The sequence below is a fragment of the Coccinella septempunctata genome, chromosome 1 (assembly GCF_907165205.1).
Source record: "Coccinella septempunctata chromosome 1, icCocSept1.1, whole genome shotgun sequence".
In the NCBI taxonomy this organism is placed as follows: domain Eukaryota; kingdom Metazoa; phylum Arthropoda; class Insecta; order Coleoptera; family Coccinellidae; genus Coccinella; species Coccinella septempunctata.
The window spans coordinates 25296242-25309529 of NC_058189.1; the positions used below are offsets into that span (position 1 = coordinate 25296242).

General features: G+C 40.1%; 1 long non-coding RNA gene across 1 annotated transcript; it reads right to left on the bottom strand.

Annotated features, from left to right (window-relative positions):
* Positions 1-11035: 11035 nt before the first annotated feature.
* LOC123321441 lies at positions 11036-12322 on the bottom strand. Its single transcript, XR_006538861.1, has 4 exons — positions 12110-12322; positions 11924-12051; positions 11298-11483; positions 11036-11097 (listed from the first exon to the last, which is right to left on the bottom strand). It is a non-coding gene; the product is annotated as an uncharacterized LOC123321441 (long non-coding RNA).
* Between the last annotated feature and the right edge of the window lie 966 nt (positions 12323-13288).

Sequence of the window (13288 nt, forward strand, 5' to 3'; positions counted from 1 at the left end):
ATTTTCGATTTTTAGTTTTTGCGCTGGAATGGAAGCCTCATCAACGCTGATTACGAAACCGGAAATCCCAATTGGATCAGACGAATATAACAAGAGATATTGCAGATTGAAATTTGCAACTTTTGAAAAATGACTTTTCCAAAATGAAAATCTGAACGGTGAGAGATAGGTTCTCGAGAATGCTCGCAATGGATTCAGCTTATTTGAAAACCTATATTTTCATGATAAACTTTCAAATATCTGACTTTGTTTAAAAAAAAAAGTCGAATTTATTGTTTTTCCATTTTTCATTTTCCAGTTCAGTTTGAACTGCTCTCTGGAGTGCAATTCTCTATTGAATCATCAACTGTTAGGTTTGGTTGAATCAAAAAAGTGAGTACTATACACTCGATTGGTGGAATCAACAAAGTAAGTATTATACACTCCATATCCTAAGACAGTAGTTGAACTTCCTTATTTTCAGGCAGAAAAGCAAATAGGTCATTTTAGGGGGTCTAAACCCTTGCTCATTTTTGACCCAAAAAATCGAGATTTTCGATTTTTAGTTTTTGCGCTGGAACGGAAGCCTCATCAACGCTGATTACGAAACCGGAAATCCCAATTGGATCAGACGAATATAACAAGAGATATTGCAGATTGAAATTTGCAACTTTTGAAAAATGACATTTTCAAAATGAAAATCTGAACAGTGGGAGATAGGCTTTCGGGAATGCTCGCAATAGATTCAGCGTATTCGAAAACCTCTTTTTTCATACCAAACCTGCAAATATCTGACTTCGTTTAAGAAAAAATCGAATTTATTGATTTTCGATTTTCAATTTTCCAGTTCACTTTGGACTGCTCTCTGGAGTGCAATTCTCTATAGAATCATCAACTGTTAGGTTTGGTTGAATCAAAAAAGTAAGTTTTATACACTCCATATCCTAAAACACTAGTAGGACACCCTGATTTGTATGCAGAGGAGCAAATAGGTCATTTTAGGGGGGTCTAAGCCCTTGCTCATTTTTGACCCAAAAAATCGAGATTTTCGATATTTAGTTTTCGAGCTGGAATGGAAGCCTTATAAATGCTGATTACGAAACCGGAAATCCTAATTGGATCAAACGAATATAACAAGAGATATTGCAGATTGAAATTTTCAACTTTTGAAAAATGACATTTCCAAAATGAAAATATGAACGGTGAGAGATAGGCTTTTGTGAATGCTCGCAATAGATTCAGCGTATTTGAAAACCTTCATTTTCATACCAAGCCTTCAAATATCTCACTTTGTTAAAAAAAAAAATCGAATTTATTTTTTTTCCGTTTTTCATTTTCCAGTCCACTTTGAACTGCTCTCTGGAGTGCAATTCTCTATTGAATAATCAACTGTTAGGTTTGGTTGAATCAAAAAAGTAAGTACTATACACTCCATATCCTAAGACAGTAGTAGGACACCCTGATTTTTATGCAGAGGAGCAAATAGGTCATTTTAGGGGGGTCTAAGCCCTTGCTCATTTTTGACCCAAAAAATCGAGATTTTCGATATTTAGTTTTCGAGCTGGAATGGAAGCCTTATCAATGCTGATTACGAAACCGGAAATCCTAATTGGATCAAACGAATATAACAAGAGATATTGCAGATTGAAATTTTCAACTTTTGAAAAATGACATTTCCAAAATGAAAATATGAACGGTGAGCGATAGGCTTTTGAGAATGCTCGCAATGGATTCAGCTTATTTGAAAACCTATACTTTCATATCAAACTTTCAAATATCTGACTTTCCATTTTTCATTTTCCAGATCACTTTGAACTGCTCTCTGGAGTGCAATTCTCTATTGAATCATCAACTGTTAGGTTTGGTTGAATCAACAAAGTAAGTATTATACACTCCATATCCTAAGACAGTAGTAGGACACCCTGATTTTTATGCAGAGGAGCAAATAGGTCATTTTATGGGGGTCTAAGCCCTTGCTCCTTTTTGACCCAAAAAATCGGGATTTTCGATATTTAGTTGTTGAGCTGGCACGGGAGCCTGATCAATGCTGATTACGAAACCGGAAATCCCAATTGGATCAGACGAATATAACAAGAGATATTGCAGATTGAAATTTGCAACTTTTGCAAAATGACATTTTCAAGATGAAAATCTGAACGGAGAGAGATAGGCTTTCAGGAGTACTTGTTATAGATTCAGCATATTCGAAAACCTATATTTTAATGATGAACTTTCAAATATCGGACGTTGTTTGAAGAAAAATCGAATTTATCGTTTTTCATTTTTCATTTTCCAGTTCACTTTGAACTGCTCTCTGGAGTGCAATTCTCTATTGAATCATCAACTGTTTAGTTTGGTGGAATCAACAAAGTAAGTGTTATACACTCCATATCCTAAGACAGTAGTAGGACACCCTGATTTTTATGCAGAGGAGCAAATAGGTCATTTTATGGGGGTCTAAGCCCTTGCTCATTTTTGAACCAAAAAATCGACATTTTCGATTTTTAGTTTTTGCGCTGGAATGGAAGCCTCATCAACGCTGATTACGAAACCGGAAATCCCAATTGGATCAGACGAATATAACAAGAGATATTGCAGATTGAAATTTGCAACCTTTGGAAAATGACATTTCCAAAATGAAAATCTGAACGGTTGGAGATAGGCTTTCAGGAGTACTTGTTATAGATTCAGCATATTCGAAAACCTATATTTTCATGATGAACTTTCAAATATCGGACGTTGTTTGAAGAAAAATCGAATATTGTTTTTCCATTTTTCATTTTCCAGATCACTTTGAACTGCTCTCTGGAGTGCAATTCTCTATTGAATCATCAACTGTTAGGTTCGGTTGAATCAAAAGAGTGAGTTTTATACACTCCATATCCTTAGACAGTAGTAGGACACCCTGATTTTTATGCAGAGGAGCAAATAGGTCATTTTAGGGGGGTCTCCCTTGCTCATTTTTGACCCAAAAAATCGAAATTTTCGATATTTAGTTTTTGAGCTGGAATGGAAGCCTAATTAATGCTGATTACGAAACCGGAAATCCCAATTAGATCAGACGAATATAACAAGAGATATTGCAGATTGAAATTTGCAACTTTTGAAAAATGACATTTCCAAAATGAAAATCTGAACGGTGAGAGATAGGCTTTTGAGAATGCTCGCAATGGATTCAGCTTATTTGAAAACCTATATTTTCATATCAAACCTTCAAATATCTGACTTCGTAAAAAAAAAAATCGAATTTATTGATTTTTGATTTTCAATTTTCCAGTTCACTTTGAACTGCTCTCTGGAGTGCAATTCTCTATAGAATCATCAACTGTTAGGTTTGGTTGAATCAAAAAAGTAAGTACCATACACTCCATATCCTAAGACAGTAGTAGGACACCCTGATTTTTATGCAGAGGAGCAAATAGGTCATTTTAGGGGGGTCTCCCTTGCTCATTTTTGACCCAAAAAATCGAAATTTTCGATATTTAGTTTTTGAGCTGGAATGGAAGCCTAATTAATGCTGATTACGAAACCGGAAATCCCAATTAGATCAGACGAATATAACAAGAGATATTGCAGATTGAAATTTGCAACTTTTGAAAAATGACATTTCCAAAATGAAAATCTGAACGGTGAGAGATAGGCTTTTGAGAATGCTCGCAATGGATTCAGCTTATTTGAAAACCTATATTTTCATATCAAACTCTAAAATATCTGACTTCGTTTGAAAAAAAAAAATTGAATTTATTGTTTTTCCAATTTTCATTTTACAGTTCACTTTGAACTGCTCTCTGGAGTGCAATTCTCTATTGAATCATCACCTGTTGGGTTTGGTTGAATCAAAAAGGTAAGTATTATACACTCCATATCCTAAAACAGTAGTAGGACACCCTGATTGGTATGCAGAGGAGCAAATAGGTCATTTTAGAGGGGTCTAAGCCCTTGCTCATTTTTGACCCAAAAAATCGAGATTTTCGATATTTAGTTGTTGAGCTGGAATCAAAGCCTGATCAATGCTGATGACGAAACCGGAAATCCCAATTGGATCAGACGAATATAACAAGAGATATTGCAGATTGAAATTTGCAACTTTTGAAAAATGCCATTTTCAAGATGAAAATCTGAACGGAGAGAGATAGGCTTTCAGGAATACTTGCTATAGATTCAGCATATTCGGAAACCTATATTTTCATGATGAACTTTCAAATATCCGACGTTGTTCAAAAAATAATCGAATTCATTGTTTTTCCATTTTTCAGTTCAATTTGAACTGCTCTCTGGAGTGCAATTCTCTATTGAATCATCAACTGTTTAGTTTGGTGGAATCAACAAAGTAAGTGTTATACAATCCATATCCTAAGACAGTAGTTGAACTTCTTGATTTTCAGGCAGAAGAGCAAATAGGTCATTTTAGGGGGGTCTAACCCCTTGCTCATTTTTGACCCAAAAAATCGAGATTTTCGATTTTTAAATTTTGCGCTGGAACGGAAGCCTCATCAACGCTGATTACGAAACCGGAAATCCCAATTGGATCAGACGAATATAACAAGAGATATTGCAGATTGAAATTTGCAACTTTTGAAAAATGCCATTTTCAAGATGAAAATCTGAACGGAGAGAGATAGGCTTTCAGGAATACTTGCTATAGATTCAGCATATTCGGAAACCTATATTTTCATGATGAACTTTCAAATATCCGACGTTGTTCAAAGAAAAATCGAATTTATTGTTTTTCCATTTTTCATTTTCCAGTTCAATTTGAACTGCTCTCTGGAGTGCAATTCTCTATTGAATCATCAACTGTTTAGTTTGGTGGAATCAACAAAGTAAGTATTATACACTCCATATCCTAAGACAGTAGTTGAACTTCCTGATTTTCAGGCAGAAAAGCAAATAGGTCATTTTATGGGGGTCTAACCCTTTGCTCATTTTTGACCCAAAAAATCGAGATTTTCGATTTTTAGTTTTTGCGCTGGATCGGAAGCCTCATCAACGCTGATTACGAAACCGGAAATCCCAATTGGATCAGACGAATATAACAAGAGTGTAATGAACCCCAGTTTTCCGAGGAAAATTGAAGTTCATCTTATTGAATTTTTTCGTTTTAAATTTCCGTCTTTGAAAATATTTTAATTCTCGAATATTCCGTACGTTCATTCCGACAGGCGGAGTAAATGTAAAAAACCGCTTATCTGTATTTTACGTTGTTTTTCTTACATGCCGCTGAAGATTTCAACGTTTTTCATCTGTTGATATGCGATAAACCGGAGCTGACGACGTTTTTCAGTCTTGCCGCATTCTGGAATTTTCAGATTTTTACCGTGGGAGGGGATATGCCTATAAAAGCAAATTTTCCCCCCGCGACGGTCACTTTTCGACTTTTCGACTGTTACTTCAGTTCGTCGGCTGACTTTTGAATTTTACTTCAGTGCTTTCCTTTCGCTTGAGTATTATTTCGCTTGCTAACGTGGTTTCTAACTTCTAGTATAAATTCAGTTGATTTTCCGTAGTACTTTCGCCGTTGAGAATAATCATTTTGTGTTATTTGCATCAGTGCTTAGAATTAATTTTTTAGTTTTTCTTTTTAAATCCTTTGAGTTTCGAGTGCTTGAAACAAAGGAGGTAGGTCCCCGTCTGTACCGTTCAGTTTCTTTGTTAGACCTACGCCGTTACTTCTTTAACTTTGACACTGCTGTACTGTATCGTTTCCTGTTGTATTTTATCGTTCTTTACCCTGTTTCGCGAGTCTGACTTTTCCCTTCGCTATCAGTCATGGCGTGTTAACCCTTGGGGTACTGAAGGGAAAGTTCCGTCAACCCCCCTGTCCGCGTCATAAGTGTTAAATCCGAAATCTCTTCTTTTCTGTCAGTCATGGCGTGTTAACCCTTGGGGCAGAGAATAAGAGATACCGCAAGTAGTCAGTGAAATCCCGTAGTTGCGCTAAAAATAGACATTTTCTTCGCTGTCAGTCATGGCGTGTTAACCCTTGGGGCAGCGAATAAAAGTCTCGAACAGATCCGCCCTTATTGTGTTTCATTCCCGGAGAAATACAACTACACACCGATACCGTATAGCAAGTCCTTAGCATTCGTCAGTTCTGGTTGGCGCATTTTTATTGAACCGTTAATTTTTTCACTACACCCGGTATAAATTTCATAAAGTGCTCGTGACCGGATAAGATTTCCCGAATGTATTTTCACTGATAGAATCACTCATATTTTATATCACACATATCTCCCTTTGACATGTGATTAGTTTCCGAAGTTGTGAATAAACTTTTACATAGTTCGATTTTGACTTCTTCGTTGTCGCTACTACCCTAGACAACACCGAGCTCTGTCTCTGGCTAGCAGCTACCCTGGTAGGTTTGCTATTCTTCCTATTGAAAAGAATAGCTGGCGCTCGAGATTAAGGCTTCTCCGAGAAACGCGCGTTACAAAATGGCGCCCGAGCAGGGACCGTGCAAAATCCAGTAGGAAACAACAGAGGTGAGAAACATTAACCGGACAGTGAGTGAATTCCCGAAACAGTGAGTAAAACCTAAGAACAGTGAGTAACTATTTCTTGAACCGAGAACTGTGAAAAATAAACTTGAACTGTGTTTTATTACCTGCCACTCTGTATTGAACTGTTATACTGTGAATTGAATTATATTCTGAAAATTTTCCTATTGTTGAAACCTATTGGAAATAATTTAATTAATTTGTGATTATTCCTTTTGCCGATTACTTTATCGAGTTATTGAAAACTGAACTGTTGTTGCGCCGTTATATCAGTGAAAATTATTTCCGATTTCTTATTATTTCTGATTTATTGAATTGAACTGTTTTAATTTCGTATTGAAGGTGAGTGAATTTCCGAACATTGAAAATTTATTGTCACAATTGGTAAAATTTAATAGGTTTGATTTACCTATCAGTTAATAGTGAATCACCTATTACCCTATTGATAACTTGTCTACCGGCTTTCATTTTCTTTTGACCTGTACTGTTGGAACTTACCAATTATTTCTGATTTTTTCTGAAAACTGAAATTCGATTATTGCGATTTATTTTCTGGATATTGAACTTGAAAAACGGTTTGGAAATTAACCTGTGCGTTCTGGTGCGATTCGAATTTCGGGACATTTTCCGGACTATACGAAACAACTTGCGAGTGTGTGCGGTATTTCGCGAATATTTTCGAACTTTAGTGGGACTGATTGACAATTTTTTTTTTTCTTTTTCGAGTAACGTTGAACTTGTAAAATTTTTGGTGTGATACATCGGGACTTAGATTATTTTAGTGCGCCGGGACTTGAACTTAGATTTTTTTTCTGATACACCGGGACTTACGACTTTATTTTTTTTTTTTTTTTTTTGGGGTTACACCGATACCCACTTCGAACTTAAGTGAGTAGGTTAGCTAACGATTAACTCACCGGGTTGGACTTAGAACTTAAACAGATTGTGAAAGACATACCGAGTGTGAAAGATTGGTGCGTTCTGAATCGGACTTCGTTGAAAATAATATGTCGAACATGGATGTAAACCGGTTACTCAGTGATGAACTTACATACGAATTACAACTGAGAGGACAATCGATACCGGGTACTGTGATGACTAAACGGAGTCTACTACGACAAGTACTTCAGTCTAATGAACCTCTATTACCCCCAACATCATTGAACCCCGCCTCGGAGATTGAGATTTGCCAAAATAAACTCACCGATTTAGTGGAATCCCTTCAGAACTTCAATCATGAGAATGCGGCTAACGAATTTTCGCGAATTTACACCCGATTGATACACATACAAGGAAGGCTGGACTTTATTGTTACTGCAGACACAACACAGTTACAACTAGTTGGACAAATGAAGGCAACTACAGCTAAGGCGTTGGAGACACTGGAGGAGCTACGTCAGAAGAGTAATCGTGAACAGCGGCAGCCATCTAACCGACATCAGAGGTCTCTCTTAGATGTGGAGGTGCCCAGGTCACCTGGTGTGTCACCGATCCAACCGGAGAGGATTTCAGGGCTCCGAGAGCCATCGCTTATCGACTTGGGAGATGGTGTCGATCCTCCTGTAGCGGTCGATGTCTCACATACTGGAACACCTGTAAGGAATCCAACATTAGAACAGGTCATGAATGAGACAAGACAGACATGTACAGCGTTACTGCGGCAGTTACCAGCGATACCTCTCACGCAGTCACAGGACTGTAGAACAACAACACCTGAGGGTCTGACACAGGGTAGATGGATTAATTCTACCCGAAGGGTGTTTTTTCCACACTTACCTGCACCTTGGATAAGTTCTGACCGACCAGTCATCACTACACCTGCCAGATCAGAACCGGAGTCCCGATCAACAATACCAACTATCCCGGTACACAAATGGAACATTTTCTTTGATGGCACTGGAAGTGTGACCGGATTTCTTGAGGAAGTGGAGAGGCTGGCTGAATCCCGTAAAGTGTCCCTGGAACAAGTTTTCGAATCAGTTTATGAATTACTACGAAAGGATGCAAGGGATTGGTTTATTCCCAGGAGAGGTACTTTCGAGGACTGGGAGGATTTCAGCAACCAACTGAAAGAAGCATTTCTGCCTGTCAACTATGAGGAGAATCTGTTGGAAGAAATAAAAAGACGAACACAAGGACCTGAAGAAAAGTTGCTCCTATATGTTACCCGGATGCAGAACTTATTCCAGAAACTCACCTATACAAAACCATCCGAGGTGGAGCAGATCCGACTCATCCGACAAAGGTTGATTCCGCCCTTACAGCAGGCCTTGGCCTTCCAGGAGACCAAGACGTATGATGAACTTCTCCGTAAAGGAAAAGTTTTTGAACTGGTCCAATGGCAGATGAGCCAGTACACCCGGCCACCCTCAAAACCAGGTTTCGTGGAGGAACCTCACTTAACGTACACTCCCCGCCAACTGAACCGATATCAGGCGAGTTTTTCTGTGGATACCGGAGAACAGGTTCATCAAACAACTGATCACAGGGAATCAGCCCCGCCGACGCAAGCCAACCAGACACGACTTTCTCCGCAGGGGGAAAGCCGTCCAAAGTCACACCGATCCAGAGAGTCAATAGTCCGGCAACAGGAATCACACCGTCCAACTTCTGGAGACAGGTCCGAAGGTAGATCCGGAACTTCAACACCGCCACCCCACCGTCGAGCCGAAAATAGCCACGCTGACCGGACCCAATCATCATCAGGGAGGAGAGTGTCCTTCCAGACACAGTGTTTCCGATGTGGTGGATATGGCCACATGCGTCGAGAATGTCGCAGGCCACCGAAAATTTTCTGTTCTCGATGTCAGAGGGAGAACATTCTCTCACGAGATTGTCCCTGCCGTCCGGAAAACTAGACGGAGGTATGGAGAAGGAGTCGACCATATCTCCCGACACACTGACTCCCATGACATCGACCGCCTGGAATGATAACCGACCGCTTGTTGAAGTTAAGATAGCCGGAAAGCACTACAAAGCATTAATTGACACTGGAGCCACGAAGAGTTTCGTAAGTCGGAAAGTGGCAAAACAATGTGAAAGCAAGGGAATCACCGGACAACATGTTGAGAATGGTTTCGTGGTGGTTGCAAATGGTCAACCCACGACAACACCCAAACTCTACACTACCGCTGTTCACCTGGCTGATTATTCCTTGACCGACGTAAAATTTCTGTTGGTGCCTGATTTACCAGTTGACCTCATTCTAGGAATGGACGTATTAGGAAGGTTCAATTTTTCCATTAACCTCAGTACCGCGGACTGTTACCTGGAAGGTCGACTGATTGCCAAACCAACACCGAAAATTCAAGAAGCTGTTGAGGTGCAGGGCCGGAGAAAGTCCCTGAATCCACCTGCGGACAACCCATCACCTAAACCGTTGCCGTCCGTAGATTCCGTATACCTGGCCGAGATGGAAACAACCCAGTGCAAATGGTACAAAAAGAAGTTACAGGAGGTGGAAAAAGACCCAGCAAATTTTCCTGACTACGCCGTTGAAAATGGAAAACTGTTGCGACATTTCTGGGACTCATCCGACTTCACAGAAGATGGAACCGGCCAACCCTGGAAACTCTGTGTACCATCCGAACAGCGAACAGAAGTACTGCAGGAAAACCACGACTCAGAACTAGCAGGTCACATGGGGATTGCTAAGACGATTGCACGGATAGCCAGAAATTATTACTGGCCAGGGATGTTTAGAGACATTGCGAAATACGTGAGGAACTGCACATCGTGCCAAAAGTACAAAGTTTCGCAAGAGAAAACCCCTGGTAAGATGCAACCACACCGAATGGCGGATGCGCCGTTCAAAGAAGTATCCACGGACATAGTTGGACCATTGCCACGGTCAAAAAAGGGAAACTCCTACATCGTGGTAATGCAAGACCGGTTCACAAAGTGGGTAGAGTGTCGTCCGTTGCGGAAAGCCACCGCCAAAACTGTTTATTCGGCCCTCTACGAACAAGTCATACTGAAATACGGTTGCCCAAAACTAGTAATATCCGACAACGGAGTACAATTCGACAGCAGACTATTCAAGAACAGTCTCCGAGAGCTAAATATCGCTCACCGTTTCACACCACCGTATACTCCTCAGTGCAACCCTGTAGAAAGAGCTAACCGTACCCTAAAGACAATGATAGCACAGTTTTGTGAAGCCGATCAACGCACCTGGGATGAGAAGATAGGAGAGTTAACGTTTGCCATCAACACCGCTAAACAGGAGTCTACTGGATTCACACCGGCATTTTTAAATTATGGAAGGGAACTAGAAGTCCCGAGGGCGATTTATTCGACAAACCCCCACAATAATGAAATGAACGGAGAATCCAACCGTACAGAAGAAGAAAACAGAGACATGACTTACCGTACTCAACAGATCAAACATCTCCAGGAGGCTTATGAGTTCGTTCGTACCAAACTGTACCGTGCCTTCCAACAACAGGCTCACCACTACAATCTTCGACGAAGAGAAATCCGATACCATGTGGGAGATAAAGTTCTACGCCGGGACCGTCCTTTATCCTCTGCCGTTGACAGTTTCGCCGCCAAGTTGGCTCCGAAGTTTTCCGGACCGTTTACCGTTGTTAAAGTTGTTTCACCTGTCGTCTATGACCTGAAAGATACAGAGGGTAGAAAAATCACTAACATACACATTAAAGATTTAAAACCATTTCATGCATAATATATATTATTGTCATGATCCGTTAACCGTTCTATAGAAATAACCTCTGAAAGGAGGAAATCCGTTATTTTTCCGTTACCGAATATATATATTTTTTTCCGTTACCGATTATATCATTATTTTCCGTTTACCTGTTGATCTGAATAACTGCTAGGTACACTGACTAGAAACTGTCCTTGTCATTCTCATCACCGTCATAGAGAGGCTGCCGTACAGTGTGATACCACTAGTGCATCCGGACAATCTGTCACCAAGAATCAGCAGGTAGAACCAGTAGAGAATTAGCCCACTGTGCCTGTCCAAGAAGCCGATGCCACCTGCAAGGAGAAATCTTGTAAATCTGAAGCACGTTATTCAGCATAATTATAACCGATTACACCGTCACAATTCCGTTCAAATTCCGTACATGCACCACCGTTGACCGAAATACTGTATCTACAGATTTTCATCCGTTCAGCATGCAATTATAAATCAAGCCTGTTAAAACTGTCCGAAAAATCTGTTACTTATGTAAGGAATACCAATAAAGGATACTGTTTCACCTTGCAACTGAGTATATCCGTCTATTAATCCAATAGATCTAACCAATTTCTGTCCTGAACCGAATCGAAATTATTGTACCGTCAATTTAACACTGTTTACCTGAAGAAAACACCGTCTACCTGAAAGCAGAATACAGAGAAAAACCGTTCCAAGAAGAAAAGTTGACCACGAAGAACGATGAAGATTGGAGAGTTTATTGTTAGAAATTACCCACCTGCAAGTCTCATACCGGATCCGAGAGTCTCAACGTCCGTACGGCCGGGTCACACCAGCCCATTGAGCCCCCGCGTCGAGCTGTTGGAGGCTTTCTACCTGTTGCAGCTCCCACGATTCCTGGGTAACCTACAAAACCACGATGGAATTCAAACACCCGCCAAACACAGTTAAATTAGGTACTCACCGGAGGAATGAAACATGGCACGTTTCCGACCAGCGATGAAGATGAGTTTCCACATGGGGAGGGAGGATTTTCCACTGTTATACACCATTTATCCACGGAACGCTGAACAAAGTTCTTTGACAAGATGGCGGAGACCTGCGCCGAAATGACTGACGCTGACGTTTCTGCGTGCGCATTGGAACTACCAGTGGCCAACCATAGAGAAGATAAGTACTATCGAATACAGCTATTGTAAACTGGTCACGAGTATATAGGTGGCGCGCGCGAAAGTAAGGTACTAGGGGTAGATAGAGTCGTGAAATTAAGCTCACTATTTCATCGTAAGTTAATTTCTTCCGAGGTGGAGGTGGTGTAATGAACCCCAGTTTTCCGAGGAAAATTGAAGTTCATCTTATTGAATTTTTTCGTTTTAAATTTCCGTCTTTGAAAATATTTTAATTCTCGAATATTCCGTACGTTCATTCCGACAGGCGGAGTAAATGTAAAAAACCGCTTATCTGTATTTTACGTTGTTTTTCTTACATGCCGCTGAAGATTTCAACGTTTTTCATCTGTTGATATGCGATAAACCGGAGCTGACGACGTTTTTCAGTCTTGCCGCATTCTGGAATTTTCAGATTTTTACCGTGGGAGGGGATATGCCTATAAAAGCAAATTTTCCCCCCGCGACGGTCACTTTTCGACTTTTCGACTGTTACTTCAGTTCGTCGGCTGACTTTTGAATTTTACTTCAGTGCTTTCCTTTCGCTTGAGTATTATTTCGCTTGCTAACGTGGTTTCTAACTTCTAGTATAAATTCAGTTGATTTTCCGTAGTACTTTCGCCGTTGAGAATAATCATTTTGTGTTATTTGCATCAGTGCTTAGAATTAATTTTTTAGTTTTTCTTTTTAAATCCTTTGAGTTTCGAGTGCTTGAAACAAAGGAGGTAGGTCCCCGTCTGTACCGTTCAGTTTCTTTGTTAGACCTACGCCGTTACTTCTTTAACTTTGACACTGCTGTACTGTATCGTTTCCTGTTGTATTTTATCGTTCTTTACCCTGTTTCGCGAGTCTGACTTTTCCCTTCGCTATCAGTCATGGCGTGTTAACCCTTGGGGTACTGAAGGGAAAGTTCCGTCAACCCCCCTGTCCGCGTCATAAGTGTTAAATCCGAAATCTCTTCTTTTCTGTCAGTCATG